General features: G+C 41.1%; 2 protein-coding genes across 4 annotated transcripts in view; one reads left to right on the top strand and one right to left on the bottom strand.

Moving 5' to 3' along the window:
* LOC124120789 (type-1 angiotensin II receptor-like) overlaps positions 1–18,076 on the bottom strand; it is a 41,473-nt gene extending 23,397 nt beyond the window's left edge. Inside the window, exon 1 of one of the 2 annotated variants that reach the window (XM_048398832.1) lies at positions 17,429–18,076. The gene's annotated coding sequence lies outside the window, so the exon portion shown is untranslated. Of the gene's footprint in view, positions 1–5,897; positions 8,835–17,428 lie in introns of those variants that run through there. The other variant, XM_046483651.2, reaches the window with a different exon arrangement.
* LOC124120787 (ATP-dependent RNA helicase DDX1-like) overlaps positions 1–20,016 on the top strand; it is a 386,841-nt gene that overhangs the window by 230,704 nt on the left and 136,121 nt on the right. The window lies entirely within an intron of this gene.

The raw sequence follows: 20,016 nt of genomic DNA, 5'->3' as shown, positions 1-20,016 counted from the left end.
TGTGTGTGTGTGTGTGTGTGTGTGTGTGTGAGAGAGAGAGGTGGATACCCGTTGTGTGTGAGGTGGATGCCTGTGGTGTGTGTGAGGTGGATGCCTGTGGTGTGTGTGAGGTGGATGCGCGAAATGTGTGAAAGGTGAGAGGTGGATGCCTGTGGTGTGTGTGAGGTGGATGCCTGTGGTGTGTGTGAGGTGGATGCGCGAAATGTGTGAAAGGTGAGAGGTGGATGCCTGTGGTGTGTGTGAGGTGGATGCCTGTGGTGTGTGTGAGGTGGATGCGCGAAATGTGTGAAAGGTGAGTTTCTGTGTAGTGTGTGTGTGTGTGTAAGAAATAATGTTTGCGGAAGTGTGTGTCTGAAAGGTACATGTTTTTTTAGCTTTTTGCAGTGCTGTTATGGCTGTAAGGGTTAAATATGGTAGTGGGGTGGTGATTGCAGGATAGTAGTAAATGTGAAACATGATCAGACTGTTAATCCCAGTTTCCTTCAGTTGTCTCACTTGTTCTACAAGCTGGATAAGTTAAAGTTAAAATGAAACCCCAAAAATAAAAATCAATGAATGTTTGTGTTTGTAGCTGATGTACATCCCATGTTTCCCTTTTGTCTCCCTTAGGACAAGGGACAGAGACCAAGATGTCTTTTCCCTGTTACGTTGTATTCAGTGAGATGATTAGAACAGTGTGTGTTGTTACTGAGTGAGTCTCACATTGTAACATCAAGACACATGTTCAATCAAGCATACTCAACTATCATTTCTCAAACCAACAATGGCTGGTTCAAAATTTTGAAGGGGGAAGAACACGCAAGGCATTTGCAAATATTTTATGTATGCTTCTGTCAGTAGGTTAATTAAGTGACATATCGTGGGAAGCTTTCCCAGGTGGATGTTAGATGGTGTCATCTCCTGGACCAGGCTGAGTTCAGGGCAGTGAGTCTTGCAGGAGCTCACCCAGACCATGTCCCAGTGTAGCATGGGCTCACGTAACATATCTGTTTTAATCATTGACATACATGGTAGGATTTCACATTGTTCACACTGTTCAGGAGTTATTTGTAATATTGCAGTTTTAACATATGCACAAAACAGTGCACATAGCATTTGATAAATGTTCCAATTACAACTGAGACAATCAATACTGTTGCTCTTTGTATGCTAGTCCAGGCGAACCTTGTCTCAGAGCTCATCCACAGTACAGACCAGTAAGGCTGAACCAGTCTGATTACAAGCAGGGCTCATCACATTTTTCAAAACAAATTCCTAATCAATGTTCTTATTGAATGATCCATGACCTGTCATATGTAGTATTGTGTTACAGCAAAGATACCTCAAACAGTTTAAATAGCTACACCTGCAGCTGTCAACACCCCCTGTATACAGCATGTCATGTGTCAACACCCCCTGTATACAGCATGTCATGTGTCAACACCCCCTGTATACAGCATGTCATGTGTCAACAACCCCTGTGTAGAGCATGTCATGTGTCAACACCCCCTGTATACAGATGTTATGTGTCAACACCCCCTGTATACAGCATGTCATGTGTCAACACCCCCTGTATACAGCATGTCATGTGTCAACACCCCCTGTATACAGCATGTCATGTGTCAACACCCCCTGTATACAGCATGTCATGTGTCAACACCCCCTGTATACAGCATGTCATGTGTCAACACCCCCTGTATACAGCATGTCATGTGTCAACACCCCCTGTATACAGCATGTCATGTGTCAACAACCCCTGTGTAGAGCATGTCATGTGTCAACACTCCCTGTATACAGCATGTCATGTGTCAACACCCCCTGTATACAGCATGTCATGTGTCAACACCCCCTGTATACAGCATGTCATGTGTCAACACCCCCTGTATACAGCATGTCATGTGTCAACACCCCCTGTATACAGCATGTCATGTGTCAACACCCCCTGTATACAGCATGTCATGTGTCAACACCCCCTGTATACAGCATGTCATGTGTCAACACCCCCTGTATACAGCATGTCATGTGTCAACACCCCCTGTATACAGCATGGCATGTGTCAACACCCCCTGTATACAGCATGGCATGTGTCAACACCCCCTGTATACAGCATGTCATGTGTCAACACCCCCTGTATACAGCATGGCATGTGTCAACACCCCCTGTATACAGCATGGCATGTGTGTCATGAAACTTCAGAGCTTGTTTTCTTCAATGATGACACCTGAGTTTGTTCAAGAGGTTGGAATCTGATTTTCAATATGGCCACACTGGCAGCCACATTAAAACAATTGATTTATGGCCACCCATAACTCAATCCATATTGCACAAATGTAATGAAATTTGCAGCTCATGTTTAGGTCACTTTGCAATTCAACACATATGATCCATTTTTATACAGAGTCTAAATTTTCTCCTTACATTGGTAATGCTCTTAAATTCTCCAAAAATGCTGATTTTGCTCTATAAGTTCCTCTGAAAATGACTGAGGGAGCAGATATGTTTTCCCGTATGATGATATATTTTGTTGAGATCATTAGATACTTGTGCTAGTTTTTCCTCAGTACTTATGAAGAAAATATTTCAGTACCAATGCTGACAGTAACTTAGGTCTGTGTTTGTTGACATTTGAAGCTGTTGAGCTACAGTACCATGTGGCACTAACTCTTGCATAAATATGTCATTGCATTTGCGATTCTTCTTCCTGTGAAGGCTTGCCATGTGTAATTAGATATGTAGCATGAAAGTGTCATGGACAATACCATGTGTTATGTTTTTTCCCTTTCAATCAAACAATCTGCTACTCAATGTCTACCATATTTTCTTGAGTATAGTGTATGCCCAAGTATAATGCGTGGCCCCCCTCTAGCAGATTCAGTATTTTGGAGAAAATAAATTCGAATATTAAGCGCAGAAAATAATTACACCGAAGCAAATTCCAGTAAACGAACGGGTGATGAGAAACCTGATCAGTACAAATTAGAAAGTTGAGATAAAAAATCACCAGACATGTTGATTTACCATTTAAATTGTAGTTTTTGTTCTGCTAGGTATTGTTTTACATCCAGGGATTAAGATTACCTTGTGTATTTTCTCGTAAAGTAAGCCAGAAACAGCAATCAGCTGTACACACGTTTTCTTGGAATCTACCAGTGAATCTTTTAAAACTTACCCAATGATATAACTTTACAGGATTTTGATGCAAGGATCGGGAAAACTTGTATTTGAAACTGTTTTTATATCAAGAATAGTATATTCCAATATCTTGCTATTTTAGTTGCAGCTTTTACTAAATATATTTAAAATAATAATAACTACAACAAATATGACTTTTAACGAGTCAAAGTATGGCATTTATGATATATGTATCCATTCTCTGTCAACAAAAGTTTGTTTCAAGGCGTCAACCAAGGTAATCTGACCATGGTTGCTGTTAACAACGGTGAGTTGTGCGATCTTCAGATCGCTTCACACACGATTTAGCCAAAATTAATTAAAACAATATTAAAGTAATTTTGTATAAAATGATTGAAATAAGTTACAAACATAAGTCCATATATATATACAATGAACACTTTTTATAGCCAGACAGCGTAATTACATGATTAATTTGCGTACTTCAGTATGGATTTGTTGACATGGTATTTCCGGTGTTACGTGCTCACGGTAATGTCTTTGCGGGGGGAAAAAACATCAAAACTCATTATGGCATGTATAATGTGCACCCCCTTCTACACAGCTGTGTTTTTGGGAAAAAGGTGTGCGCTATACTCAAGAAAGTACAGAATTAATTTCAATAGATAGCCACATAATATCACATATTCTGATACTGATCGTCAAAACTTACATTATGTGTCAAAAATCAAATTTGGATTATTAGAATCATCCTTCTCTCTGGATACATAATTATAGCAACAAAAAGATTGATTTTATATTTTTGAACTGAACACACAACCAGGCAGCTCATTTCTGAAGGTGTCAAAGTTACTAGGTTACTAGGTTGATAAAAATGAAGAAAATTGACTCCCATATTGTCACCGTGATGTTTCAGGTCTGTAACATGATCATATGCAGGGAATCTCTGTAAGTGTATATCAGCTACTTGAACTACTGTACTTGCAGCGCTACAGCACTAATCATACGAAGACTTGTGAACTTTGAGTCAGACAAGCCTCATCTATCATTCTTATGAAGACAACACAATTCTTTTGTCTTCCCATGTCCTTTAATTAGGGAATGCACAATCAGATCGACATCTGAAATATATAGCAGCTACATATATTATTAGAGGAGATTTAAACTTCTACCAGTGATAGTCAGACTTGGCCATAACCAGGAACTTGTACAGTTTCCAGGAATTGGATCCTGGTCAATCTTCAGGAGTATTATCTGTTGCAGTGGAAGATTGAAAGCGTAAGAGTGGATGATGGATGTTGTTGTTCTCTGATGGAGCAAGTCTGAACCCTGTCACCAATGATCCCCTGAATACAGAAATGGTAGTGTACTGTTCTTGGAGAGCATCAGTGGAAGGGCACGGACACTAATGAGACAAATGATTTTCCTTGAAACAGTTGTGTTTAGATATGGTCACTTTTTCTTGAGGATTCTGTCTTTTATCTTCATCTTATAATGCAGCAGATTATCATCAAAGATATATCATAGAATCTTGATGAGTTCTTGAGTTTAAGCTCGCTGTGACAATGTGACCTTATATGCATCCCCGACATGGGTACAATGTGTGAAGCCCATTTCTGGTGTCCCCCGCCGTGATATTGCTGGAATATTGCTAAAAGCGGCGTAAAACCATACTCACTCACTCACTCATTATATGCATCCCTTGTCTGTCATCAATCTGTCCATCGATCCATTTGCCCAAAACTAAAAACATTTCTTTCTTCCAAAACTATTCAACATATTTCACAGAACATGTTCTGCAAAATACTTTGGTTTTACTTATTATCACCATGGATTATAAGTCTTATAAACATCAAACTACACATGTTCATAGCGTCTCCATAGTTCATGGCACAGAGACTCAGATTAAATCTATGATTATTGGTCCAGTTCATGACACCTGCCTGACCACACTCCCCCACGTCCTCCCAAGTTCTATTATGTGTTGTATGGATGGCTTGACCAGCTAGTCTGTGTCTGTGGGTAGCATGGCATCCCCTACAACTATGCTTCTTCAGGCAGTAAACATAACTCCCCAAACATGGTTATGCTCATGCATGTTGTTAAGTTTCAATATACCTTTCGTCTTGTAGATTCATAGGAACTGAACAGACTGAAGATCTTAGCAATTTGGATAGATAATTGAAATAATATGGCAGCAGCTAATTGTACTATGATCTGTGTTATTCATCAAATTGTCAAAAGTCTAGTAAACAGTGTGTTTTTATAACCTGTATTACTTCTTGAAATTTAGAAGTAATTCAGCCTTATCATTTACGTATGTCCATACATGTAACATCTGATGTATGATCATGCCCTTGCTGTATGGGTGGAAGGTATTGTGACATTTGATTTTCAGATTTAAATTTTTAAGACATTTTCATTAAAAGCATTGGCATGTTACCTGTAAATGAGGCTGATGACGTAGTTCGTGAGCTCTTTCTACATACAACATACAAAATGATAATACAATTTTCCATACTGCAATATGATGATTGACACTTTTGCACAAAACTTATCAAGTGTTAGCCAGGTAGAGAGTAACATTTAGCCTCTGCACCTCCTCTACTCGGGTCTGCATAGTAAGTAACACATGTTCATTTATTGCACATGAAAGATAGATATGTTTGAAACTGTCGCTTGATTATCACACCTTATTCATTATTTCATGTGTGTTCAATGACTATGAACACACAAACATCAAATCTTTGAAGGTGGCAGCAGTTGATGAAGGTGTCAGGACATACCTGTGAGCTGTGTATCCTGTCATCCATCTGGCAGACTTGCAGCTCCTGATCCTGTTTTCTCTGCCACCACTGGGCACAGCTATATACTTGGTGACATGATAGTTATCTGTCTGTCCCACGTATCAGCCACCATGTTGTGCTGGGGAACACTCAGAGACATGACCAGCAGTATGACAGTGCAGTTGTTGTTATAGCTCTCTATTTGCTATTGATCCAGCTCCAGCACTGACTCCCCAGATGAAGGGGCCATATAGCAGTCTTTTCTCATCACCAGCTTTAAGGATGTTTGTATTGCTCCTTATATATAAAATATGCTTTAACTTTGACAACTGGAAATGATAAAGATGCAGTTGCTGCGGTTTAAATAATGACTTACTAAAGGTGTATCTGTATTGAGTATCAATCTCTTCAGTCAGTTGCATGTTTTCAGTTTTATGAAAGTACTGTGATCCACCATGTTACACATAGAGTAGTGTGATCCACCATGGTACACAGAGAGTAGTGTGATCCACCATGGTACACAGAGAGTAGTGTGATCCACCATGGTACATAAAGAGTAGTGTGATCCACCATGGTACACAGAGAGTAGTGTGATCCACCATGGTACATAGAGAGTAGTGTGATCCACCATGGTACACAGAGAGTAGTGTGATCTACCATGGTACACAGAGAGTAGTGTGATCCACCATGGTACCCAGAGAGTAGTGTGATCCACCATGGTACACAGAGATTAGTGTGATCCACCATGGTACACAGAGAGTAGTGTGATCCACCATGGTACACAGAGAGTAGTATGATCCACCATGGTACACAGAGAGTAGTGTGATCCACCATGGTACACATAGAGTAGTGTGATCCACCATGGTACACAGAGAGTAGTGTGATCCACCATGTTACACAGAGAGTAGTATGATCCACCATGGTACACAGAGAGTAGTGTGATCCACCATGGTACACAGAGATTAGTGTGATCCCTTATGGTAGCCAGAGAGTAGTGTGATCCACCATGGTACACAGAGAGTAGTGTGATCCCTTATGGTAGCCAGAGAGTAGTGTGATCCACCATGTTACACAGAGAGTAATATGATCCACCATGGTACACAGAGAGTAGTGTGATCCACCATGGTACCCAGAGAGTAGTGTGATCCACCATGGTACACAGAGAGTAGTGTGATCCACCATGGTACACAGAGATTAGTGTGATCCCTTATGGTAGCCAGAGAGTAGTGTGATCCACCATGTTACACAGAGAGTAGTATGATCCACCATGGTACCCAGAGAGTAGTGTGATCCACCATGGTACCCAGAGAGTAGTGTGATCCACCATGGTACACAGAGATTAGTGTGATCCCTTATGGTAGCCAGAAAGTAGTGTGATCCACCATGTTACACAGAGAGTAGTATGATCCACCATGGTACCCAGAGAGTAGTGTGATCCACCATGGTAGCCAGAGAGTAGTGTGATCCACCATGGTACACAGAGATTAGTGTGATCCCTTATGGTAGCCAGAGAGTAGTGTGATCCACCATGGTACACAGAGTATAATGATCCACCATGGTACACAGAGAGTAGTGTGATCCACCATGGTACACAGAGAGTAGTATGATCCACCATGGTACACAGAGAGTAGTGTGATCCACCATGGTACACATAGAGTAGTGTGATCCACCATGGTACACAGAGAGTAGTGTGATCCACCATGTTACACAGAGAGTAGTATGATCCACCATGGTACACAGAGAGTAGTGTGATCCACCATGGTACACAGAGATTAGTGTGATCCCTTATGGTAGCCAGAGAGTAGTGTGATCCACCATGGTACACAGAGAGTAGTGTGATCCCTTATGGTAGCCAGAGAGTAGTGTGATCCACCATGTTACACAGAGAGTAATATGATCCACCATGGTACACAGAGAGTAGTGTGATCCACCATGGTACCCAGAGAGTAGTGTGATCCACCATGGTACACAGAGAGTAGTGTGATCCACCATGGTACACAGAGATTAGTGTGATCCCTTATGGTAGCCAGAGAGTAGTGTGATCCACCATGTTACACAGAGAGTAGTATGATCCACCATGGTACCCAGAGAGTAGTGTGATCCACCATGGTACCCAGAGAGTAGTGTGATCCACCATGGTACACAGAGATTAGTGTGATCCCTTATGGTAGCCAGAAAGTAGTGTGATCCACCATGTTACACAGAGAGTAGTATGATCCACCATGGTACCCAGAGAGTAGTGTGATCCACCATGGTAGCCAGAGAGTAGTGTGATCCACCATGGTACACAGAGATTAGTGTGATCCCTTATGGTAGCCAGAGAGTAGTGTGATCCACCATGGTACACAGAGTATAATGATCCACCATGGTACACAGAGAGTAGTGTGATCCACCATGGTACCCAGAGAGTAGTGTGATCCACCATGGTACACAGAGATTAGTGTGATCCCTTATGGTAGCCAGAGAGTAGTGTGATCCACCATGGTACACAGAGAGTAGTGTGATCCACCATGGTACACAGAGAGTAGTGTGATCCACCATGGTACACAGAGAATAGTGTGATCCACCATGGTACCCAGAGTAGTGTGATCCACCATGGTACACAGAGAGTAGTGTGATCCACCATGGTACACAGAGAGTAGTATGATCCACCATGGTACACAGAGAGTAGTGTGATCCACCATGGTACACAGAGAGTAGTGTGATCCACCATGGTACACAGAGAATAGTGTGATCCACCATGGTACCCAGAGTAGTGTGATCCACCATGGTACACAGAGAGTAGTATGATCCACCATGGTACACAGAGTACTGTACATGCGGTTTGTTCATTCATATATATATATATATATCTACAAAGCCATTATGATATTCAACAATTTCTGGCAAAGCATTAGCAGTACAACTCTTCTAGTTTATGTGTATTACTGGGTTCTGTGGCTGTGATGCAGCTGTTATTTAGAACGCACCTAATGCCACCATCTGTCTCGTAGTATCGCTGATGTCAGACAAACAGGATGCAGGATTCAATGGATATTACCTTTGATTCTCTCCCTAGATGTCAGGCTGACATTCCACCTTGCTTTTCAAATGATTCCTAATTATTGCCAGTCAGTAAAACATTCATTGAACTTTCAAACATATACGGTGCAGTTTTTGCCCACTGATCATTTGTTGATAGTGTTCTGAGCTGTTGGGTATACTTCTCAACATATGTAGATGACATAGGCCAGGAAATGAAAATCTAGTACCAGGTATCAGTTTCAATGTTTACTGAAATACCTGACATTCTTTCTGGAAGCAATATATAGAGTGACAGCAGGAGCCCTGCTCCAAACTAGAAACAGTTAAGTAATGGTTTTGACATTCCTATTTGAAACCTTTTACCTGAAGTCAAGGCTGGCATTGTTGATAATATACTTTTGGGTGTAGTTAATACAAGAGAATCACTGAAAATCCTTTCCCGTCTAGGCAGATATAGTAACAGAAATAGCACTTACAGGTCATATACTTTCTATGTTTTATTTTGTCTTTATATTTATCCCCCATCACAAAGTGGGTGCCATCCGTCCGTCTTTCCGTCCATCCATCTGTCCTTCCATCCATCCGTCCGTCACATTTTGTTTCCGGATCATGACACAAAAACCTTTTGATAGTTTGGGATTTTTATTTTTTTTATTTTTTTCGAGTTTCCATGGCAACGACTTTGACTTACTCTGAAAATAACCAAACTTTGCACAGATCTTGAAAACCGTACATTATTTCTTCCAAACTTGGCATATAAATATGTCAAGTACTAAACTGGTACATTTTCATAGTTTTGGAGTTTTGACGAATATTTCCTTAGCATGTTTACATATTCTTCAAAAATATCTACGTAGGGTTGTCTGAGAACAGTTACCATAATTACCTAATTGAGATGTATACCACTTGACAAAGGAACTTGTGAATTATTGTGAAAACACAATTTACAAGTGGCATCTGAACCAGCCTTACGTTACTTCCTCGTAGTGGGTACCAGTAACATGAACAGTGGCACCTGAACCAGGGTACCAGTAACATGAATCGTGTCGCCCAAACCAGCCTACTTCCTCGCAGTGTAAGTTTGTTGGTGTGCTTGATGTTTTGTGTTTCACAGAAACACACATCAATGATTACAGTGAAAGAGACCTGCCAGGATATCAAGTCTATCCAGGAGACACTACACATGGTATTACTGTGTATGTTTCAATAAGTTTCAAGAACAGCGTCCAGCTATGTGATGTAATGTCATCTCGCAGTATTGAATACATTTCCTTTCTTGTTGGCAAGTCCTGCATTGCTTGTGTGTATGTTCCTCCAAAAGTGTCATGGACACGGTTGTCACATTCACTTACTCATTTCATGCAGAAACTTCAGGATCTCTCCAAGCAGCATGAATGTGAACATGTCCTAGTTACTGGGGATTTCAACTGTGATCTGAGTGAAAAACTGAAACTTGAAGATTTCTTTAACGTGCGGAAAATGACTCAACTCATTCACTCTCCAACTCACTGTCTAGGAGCTACAATGGAATTGTTGTTTACTGATCATGCCAGTGCTGTAGCATTCCAGACTTCAGTCTACTATTCAGATTATCAGATGATTGGTGCTGTACTTCTCAGCACACCTCATGGTGACCCCTGCTCTCATTAATCTCCAAATACAGTAAGAACTCCCTTACTTCTCTGTTTAAGTAATAACACAACTCATTACAAATACAGTTTCGTATTGTATCATAAACTGCATATGGCAAAACAACACCAGTAATAACTTTTTTAGTGCTGCAATTACACCATTTACAAAAGGGTCCAGTGAATATAGTTCTCAGGAGCTAATGCATTGCACACAACCGGACATGTCATATTGGCGGGGGATATGAGTATTTCAAGCTTGTTTTTATACAAATCAATGATAAATAGATCTACTGATTTAACATGTAGACATCAAGGTAAACAGCTGTCTGGCACAGTTAATTACTACCAACTGCCTGTTATAGAGATAAGCAAAGCTTGTCCATAATGTCGTGATTGGTTATGGATGTCACTTGAATCTCGGATATGCAGACCACAAGCCATCGCTATCCTGCCCACATTCTTCCAAAACCTGATTCATGGGATACTTTCATTTCAGCTGCTCTAAACCGAGCAGATTTAGTGCTTCATCCCTGAGGATCTTATGTGAAGACAAAGTCTTTGTGTGGTTTAATGAGCTATGGACCTTGGAAATCTAGTTGATGAATTGATCATTACTTGAGAAGTACATGTGTAATGTTCAGTGAGCATCAACTGTCAAGAAATATCACTGATGTGGCCATCTGCATGTCTTATATTAAGGGAATGTGTGAAAGGAAAGGTCGATCAAAATCCCTGGCAGAGCATATGAAGTGAGAGCACTTGCCAGGGTTGCACCACATCGGAACACTATATACACATGTGTATTTACTTATATGCCACACATGATTAACAGATCCAATGATTCTTCTTGCTACCGATTGTTTGGGTAAAGTTTTTCATCAGACAAAATGTATAATGGATGCTGTCCCAATGTAGATTACATGTACTTTGCTTGAGCGGTATATTGCTGTGTTTAGTGGTGAATCGCATTGATAGTGGGCTCCAGTTGTACAGTCTAGCTTTGGAACCAATTACAAGCTGGGAGTTGGTAAATATCACAGGTTGGTGGCCATGAACAGTGAGATAACACCACAGCCCATCAGCAGGCTTGCCTGGAGCATCAAGTACACTTAGTCTGTGTCTGTATGGAGGAGCGTAGTACCTACTTCACCCACCTCATGCCTTGTTCCTGCCTGCCTCCCCAGCTCATTATATAACTTCTCTGTAGGAGAGTACCAAGGTTATTGACTCTCTCATAAAGATGGAGACAGGGTTGACTCGCAGTAGGGCTAGTTTTCATATTGAAATGTTTCTTTACAAGAGATGCTGTTTTAGAAGCAGTTGATATTCAAATATCTTTGCATAGCTGAGATTATTTTGAGACATGTATTTGAGATACATGTTGCTATTTCTACTTGTACCAGCTGTTGTTACTGTCAACATGTTCCAGTCCAGTTGCCCCTCATCTTCTTGTATTATTGCTCATAAACTATTGACCAACACTATCAGACCCTTGCAGATTGAACTTTGTCATCTTTGCTATTTCCCATTTTGTTGAATTTCCCTCTTTCAGTGTAGGTTAAAGCCTTCTCATCGGCTTTGGTTGAAAATGTGAAACCGCGAGCACGGGAAAAGCCCAAGAAGTGATTTAACGACAGTGTTCCCTCGCTATTGCGCCCTTTAATATAGCACTAAGTCGGTTACGGTCGCGCAGTAAAGCATTGTTCCCCAAATTTACTTACATTTTTAAGGAACTCATGTTATAACATTATGTTCATTGTATATCTTGACTTATGTTTGGAATTTATTTTATTACTTTTGTTCAAAATTTCATTCAATATTGTTTACATTCATTATTACAAAATCCAATCTCATTAAAATCAGATCTTAGTTTTCGCTACCCCTAAACAAAGATCTGAGGACATCCCATTACAGGCCACGTCAGAACAACCTTTCACGAATTTTGACCGACCAATGAAATGACTGACAAGATATCAACATTAGCCAATCAGAAGGCAGTTTTCTCGAGCTTTACAACACTAGTTTCAAACTGGCGACTATGCTTCAAAACAATTTGACGTATTCTCAATTAAAAAAAAAGTAAAACTAATAAGAAGAACATTCTGGAATGGCTTTTGGATGGCCTAGATTGTATGGATATAATCATAAAACCTGTAACTGTCTTTCGGAATACCCCGTGTTAAATATTTCGTGGTTGCATGATTAGAAAACACATTCCGACTGTCACTTTCATGATCTGGTAAGCGACGCCCTGATTGGTTGGATGAAAGGTCGTTCTGAGGTGACCCTTAATGGGATGTCCTCAGATCTTTGTTTAGCATAGCAAGAACTAAGATCTGATTTTAATGAGATTGGGCAAAATCATGGGTGAAGTGATCGGTAAATCACACAACTCATGGTTATTAACAGCAACCAATGTCAGATTACCACTATTTATGCCTTAAAACGGACTTCAGTTGCCAGAGAATGGATACATATGTCATATATGCCATACTTTGACTCATTAACATTTGTATTTATTGCAATGTGACTATTATATGTCAACATTATGGTTTCGCAAACGAAATACATAAAGAGTGGAAAGTCCCTACGGTGACTGGTCAAATTGTTCCATACATAAAAATATCCGTCAATAGCAATCAGCTGTACCAAAGTTCAACACTTGTGGTTCTTATAATTTTAAATATATATTGTAAAAGCTACAACTAAAATAACAAGATATTGGAATATATTATTCCAGATAAAATAAAGATTTCAGATATAATTTCTTCCATCCATTGCATCAAAATTCTTTGAAGTTTTATCATTGGGTACTATTTGAATCACCGGTAGATTCTGAGAAAATGTGTATACAGCTGATTGCTATTTTCGGCTTAGTTTACAAGCTTAACACTCGTAATTACTGCATATAAAACAATGCCTTGGAGAGCTGGAAATACGATTTAAATAGTAAATCTTCATGTCTATTGATGTTTTATGTCAAATTTCATATTTTTATTAACCTGTTTGTTATACCTATTCGTTCACTTTAAAATAGATTTTTTTTTAAAGGACATTACACTTGATAAATATTAGTTTTACACAATGAATCAAAAACAACAACTATTCTTATATTTCTTTTAAACTCTAAAACATGCATCGTACATTGTGTTAGGTCGGCAGGGCATGTACAGTTGTGTTGGTCATCTACCCCCTACAACTCCTACCTCGCTTAAGCCGCTGATCATCTATGATGCTCATATATTATTTGGACCCCAGAGGTAGTGTTGTAGTGAGGGATCACTGTAACATATAATCCGTCTTAATGCAAGAAATACCAAAAGGAATAAGAAAAACTTGGGATACCTTGCAGTGAAATGATACACAAGTCACAGTATAAAATATATTCGATGACAGGGAAGACCAGATGCAGTATGCAAACAACCAAAGTCATTACTTGAAAAATGGAACACCCTTTCATCACCTTCCTCAGTGACCGAGTGGGAAAACAGTGGATAATAAAACTAAACATGATATTTGAGGTTGCAGGTTCGATTCACGTGAATTAAATCCTGACTTTTAACCAGTCAAAAATCTACATTGGATACTTATAAAAAGGATGTTTATAAATCTTTGGGGATGTAACACTACTGTCATAATAGGTTCTACAAAATGTTGATAAATATTTAAGGCAGACGAAAGCTCGGAAATGTGGCATTTCCACAAACATACCCAAGAAATTGCTACAGAAAACCCTGTAAATTCAATACATGTACTCATTACCTAGGTAATTATGAGTTTTTCAGGTTTTTCAACAAAAGCAACGTCCAGTAAAAATGGTATGATGTCATCACTAAAGCTGCCATCACTGATGTCGTCTAAATATCACATACATGGAAATGGACTTGTGTCTGCATGGGTCTTTTCTACATAGGGCGGGATGGTGTGACTGAGTTGAAGAACAATATTATTTGCATGCCAAGTGAAGGGTACGAATGGTACACCATGATATACAAACAGATGTTCTACTGGACCATACGGCACATTGATGACTCAGCATGACACCACTGCTCCCATTCTCCGTCACAGTGATGACTCAGCACTACTCCCCTGCCCCCACACTCCAGCACAGTGATGACTCAGCGCTACTCCCCTGCCCCCATTTTCCGGCACAGTGATGACTCAGCCTGACACCACTGCCCCATTCTCCAGCACAGTGATGACTCAGCACTACTCCCCTGCGATCATTCTCCAGCACAGTGATGACTCAGCATAACTCCCCTGCCCCCACACTCCAGGACAGTGATGACTAAGCACTACTCCCCTGGCCCCACATTCCAGCACAGTGATGACTCAGCACTACTCCCCTGCCCCCACATTCTGGCACAGTGATGACTCAGCCTGACACCACTTCCCCATTCTCCAGCACAGTGATGACTCAGCACTACTCCCCTGCCCCCACACTCGGGCACAGTGATGACTCAGCACTACTCCCCTGCCCCCACATTCCGGCACAGTGATGACTCAGCACTACTCCCCTGCCCCCACACTCCGGCACACTGATGACTCAGCACTACGCCCCTGCCCCCATTCTCTAGCACAGTGATAACTCAGCACTACTCCCCTGCCCCCATTCTCCTGCACAGTGATGACTCAGCACTACTCCCCTGCCCCCACACTCCAGCACACTGATGACTCAGCACTACTCCCCTGCCCCAATTCTCCAGCACAGTGATGACTCAGCACTACTCCCCTGCCTCCACACTCAGGTACACTGATGACTCAGCACTACTCCCCTGCCCCCACACTCGGGCACATTGATGACTCAGCCTGACACCACTGCCCCATTCTCCAGCACAGTGATGACTCAGCACTACTCCCCTGACCCACACTCGGACACAGTGATGACTCAGCACTACTCCCCTGCCCCCATTCTCCTGCACAGTGATGACTCAGCACTACTCCCCTGCCCCCACACTCCAGCACACTGATGACTCAGCACTACTCCCCTGCCCCCACACTCAGGCACACTGATGACTCAGCACTACTCCCCTGCCCCCACACTCGGGCACATTGATGACTCAGCCTGACACCACTGCCCCCATTCTCCAGCACAGTGATGACTCAGCACTATTCCCCTGCCCCCACACTCCAGCACAGTGATGACTCAGCATAACTCCCCTGCTCCCACACTCCAGCACAGTGATGACTCATCAATACTCCCCTCGCCCCATATTCCGGCACAGTGATGACTCAGCACTACTCCCCTGCCCCCACATTCCGGCACAGTGATGACTCAGCACTACTCCCCTGCCCCCATTCTCTAGCACAGTGATGACTCAGCACTACTCCCCTGCCCCCATTCTCCAGCACAGTGATGACTCAGCACTACTCCCCTGCCCCCACACTCGGGCACAGTGATGACTCAGCACTACTCCCCTGCCCCCATTCTCCAGCACAGAGATGACTCAGCACTACTCCCCTGCCCCCACACTCGGGCACATTGATGACTCAGCACTACTCCCCTGCCCCCATTCTCCAGCACAGTTATGACTCAGCACTACTCCCCTGCCCCCACACTCAGGCACAGTGATGACTCAGCACTACTCCCCTACCCCCACACTCGGGCACATTGATGACTCAGCCTGACACCACTGCCCCCATTCTCCAGCACAGTGATGACTCAGCACTACTCCCCTGCCCCCACACTCCAGCACAGTGATGACTCAGCACTACTCCCCTGCCCCCACACTCCAGCACAGTGATGACTCAGCACTGTCACAGGCTAATTTGCATTTCACATGACCGGACTTTTCTCTTGTTTGTAAACAAACACACTTCTTTTGAAATCAGAACAGACTCACCCAATGCAAGCCATTCAGTGCACTTTTACATATCTTTTTGCCACAAACTATGCCACTACATCTGCGACAGTGAGGTGCATGACAATATGTCTTTATACATCAAAGTGAACGTATCACTAGCTCTCCTTACGGCTTCGATTACAGCACATGTAGCCATACAACCAGTGTAAACAAAGAATAAATATGCAAATGAAAATAGTTTTTCACGTTTTAGGATATTTTCTCAATGAAAATTCACCAACCATACTCTGACATATGTTTATCTAGATGTGCAGATTTGTAAAAAAATTAAACACATGAAAAAAATATGCTATAGCTTGAATGGACTGTGTAAGATGTGATGAATCATCACATGTCAGTCGTCTGTGGCAGAGGTAGTAGGCCACCATTTCTTCACCAGATAACACCTTCCACAGGGATACTGCTGACATGGCAGTTAATCACCTTCCAAATGTGTCTTATTAGTTTGATCAAACTTTTAATTCATTCTTAACTGAATTTCATGGAACCCTTTTTAGAATGTCTCAGCTGTTTCATGTATTTAACTCTGTAAATGGTGTTGTGTCATAGTTGAAGGACCTATGTAAATACTTCAAGTTATCCGAGGTTCAACACTGAAAATGATGAATAAAAAAAGGAATACACAGGGACCAAGCTTTTACTCCCAGACAAATGTAAGTTTGACACATCAATGTTTGACACAATGGCAGTTTGTAATCGCAGACTGTAATCGCAAATTTGAAGATGTTATGATTGTATTGTACCTTCCATGTAACCTATTTACATTAATATGAAAATAATAGATCCCTGTTTGTGTTAGTGATACTCAGATCTTGTTATCCAGAACAGTTGTATTTGTAAAGTAGGTGACTGGTCAAGAAATACAAGTTGGCACAATTCTAGCAGGAGTTAAGGTAGAATTACATCTTGCAGTAAAGTTGTACAACCTCCTTCAGTCCTAACATGAATAACAACATCTGTTTATTGCTGACAAAGAGACAAAATGTGTTTGCAGTATAAAGTACAGTCTCACCTTACATGCAGCTTAAGAGTTTCTTTTCCAATAAGCATGTGGAGAACAATCTTCCAATTTGGCACAAGCCAGCATCACAACACAGGCCAACAAGAAGTTGGAAGTATGTACAAGAGCTACAGGTCTGTCACAGACTGGCTGTGTATCTGGCACAGTAAGCAATTCCAACTCAATGTCCCATTCTCCTACTGATAGTTTCTCTCATTGCTGCTACTTAACTAGGCTGAGGCGCTGGCTGCCACTCAACTGAGGGCCAGTTGTCACAATGCAAGGAAGATACCTCATTGCCATGTCCTGCTATACAGTAATTGACACACGGTAAAGAAAGCTATGTGTGAACATGCAAAACAAGCTACAGAGATTATCTGGCAGTTCCTTTGGCTGCACGAAGCAGTAGCTCTTGCAAGATATCTCTGACTGTCAGCCACCAGGTTTATCAGCCAGCTCCTTCCACACTTTATCACTAATCCTTATTGATATGCCTTGTCATGTTATCTGTCGTGACCAAAGGGATTTCAGCTGGAAAGTTTGTTGTGTTTATTCATCAGTAGTCTTCAGGAATCGTTTACCTGCCTCAAGCCCCCTTGAAGGTGTCGCCACTAGTTCTGGGGAAGGATTTGCTAGTGATGACATTTACTCTCACCTCACGATTGCCATTGACTTTCCAAGGATCACACCAACATCGCCATATTAATCCCACTTATGTACTAATCATCTTCGCCAACTTGCCTCCAAGCACCATTACTCCATTCGGGTATGTTATCTCCTGAAACATTAGTGATGGTAACTTGTTTGGAAATAACTACACCAGAAAATGTTAAACTACTAACATGAAAAGGACTAGAGATGTCAGTTTGGTTATGTAATGGACTTGACATTATGAGGTTGGGTGGTGGTCTAAGTGGAATCAAAGAATCATCTGTGGACTTGTGTCTTGAGGGCGGAGTTGTGAGCATCATCTGCCCTGCTGCTTCCCTGCACTTTCTAGGTTCAGTAGCACACTACCTCACTCACCATTGTATTAGCATAATTGAACAGACAAAAGTGATACTGATGTAATTAAAAATTGACAGTTATTATTGTGGCTTTAATAACTGGAGAGAATGAGTTGGAGTTAATGACATAAGGAAATTTCTTGGGTTTAATGACAAGAAGGAATGGGTTGGTTTAAGCACCAGGCTAAGTAAGCAATGGGTTTGGATTGTATTTTTTGTTCTGCTAGGCATTGTTTTATATCCAGGGATTAAGATTACCTTGTGTATTTTCTTGTAAACTAAGCTGGAAACAGCAATCAGCTGTACACGCATTTTCTTGGAATCTACTGGTGAATCGGTTAAAACTTACCCAATGATGCAAGGATCGGGGGAAAGTGTATTTGAAACTCTCTTTTTTTTCAGGAATAATATATTCCAATATCTTGTTATTTTAGTTGCAGCTTTTACTAAATATATTTAAAATGATAGTAAACCTAAGCGTAGCACTTCGGTGCAGCTGATCGCTATTGCCGGTTATTTTTTTTCACATGGAACAATTTGGCCAGTCACCGTCGAGGCTCCTGCGCACGTGATTGCGAGAACTCCATGTTGACATAGAATCGTCAAACTACAACAAATATGACTTTTAACAAGTCAAAATATGGCATTTATGATATATGTAGCCATTCTCTGTCAACTAAATTTCATTTCAGGTGTTAATAGCGGTAATCTGACTGTGGTTGCTGTTAATAACCGTGAGTTGTGCGATCTTCTGATCATTTCACACACGATTTCGCCGAAATTGATTATAGCAATATCAGAAGGAATTTTGAATAAAATTAATGAAATAAGTTTCAAACATAAATTCAGATACACTTTTTATAACCAGGGTAATTACATGACTAATTTGCGTACTTCAGTATGGATTTGTTGACATGGTATTTCCAGTGTTATGGGCTCACTGTAATGTCTTTGCTTTGGGGGAAAAAAGCAAGAAAACTCATTACAGCAAATGTAATTCAAAATTAACATATTGTCAGTGACGTATGACAGCAGTTGCTAAGATATGTATAGGGTTTTAAGGTCTCTGGGTGTTTAATTCTTTATATTGTTGGTTCAAACTGAACATTGGATGTTCCAAGCAAGTATCCTTCACATTATTACTTGATGACATTACGTTGTTTTCCTTGCTTGACGAGACAGGAGACTGTGTAAACAATAGCATAAAATGGCATTTTAGGAATTAATGCGTCTGGTTTATAATGTTGAATGTTTGTTACATCAAACTTAGTTGTTAACAATGCCCAGGAGTGGTATTTCCAAATTGACCACACGTAAACACCAAAAATCTGGATAATCCATGGTGGGTGTTGAAAATGTTTAACTATATTTTCTTAATCGATAACCGATGGACAATGTACCCATGTGACATATGTGAAGTATCTTGAAGCTTACTGGACTCGGTCAGACTCAGTGATGTGGTTGATGGCATGTCAGTGTGCCCCGGCGGCATGGATTGGGGCCCATAATACCAATAACTGGATTGTCTGGTCTAGATTCAATTATTTACGTGATACTGTCATATACATATAGATGAAATATTGTTCAGTGTTA

The sequence above is a fragment of the Haliotis rufescens genome, unplaced genomic scaffold (assembly GCF_023055435.1).
Source record: "Haliotis rufescens isolate VD_foot unplaced genomic scaffold, xgHalRufe1.0.p SCAF_19, whole genome shotgun sequence".
In the NCBI taxonomy this organism is placed as follows: Eukaryota; Metazoa; Mollusca; class Gastropoda; order Lepetellida; family Haliotidae; genus Haliotis; species Haliotis rufescens.
The sequence above is the reverse complement of the archived record's forward strand: the minus strand, read 5'-3'. Positions and strand labels throughout refer to the sequence as shown.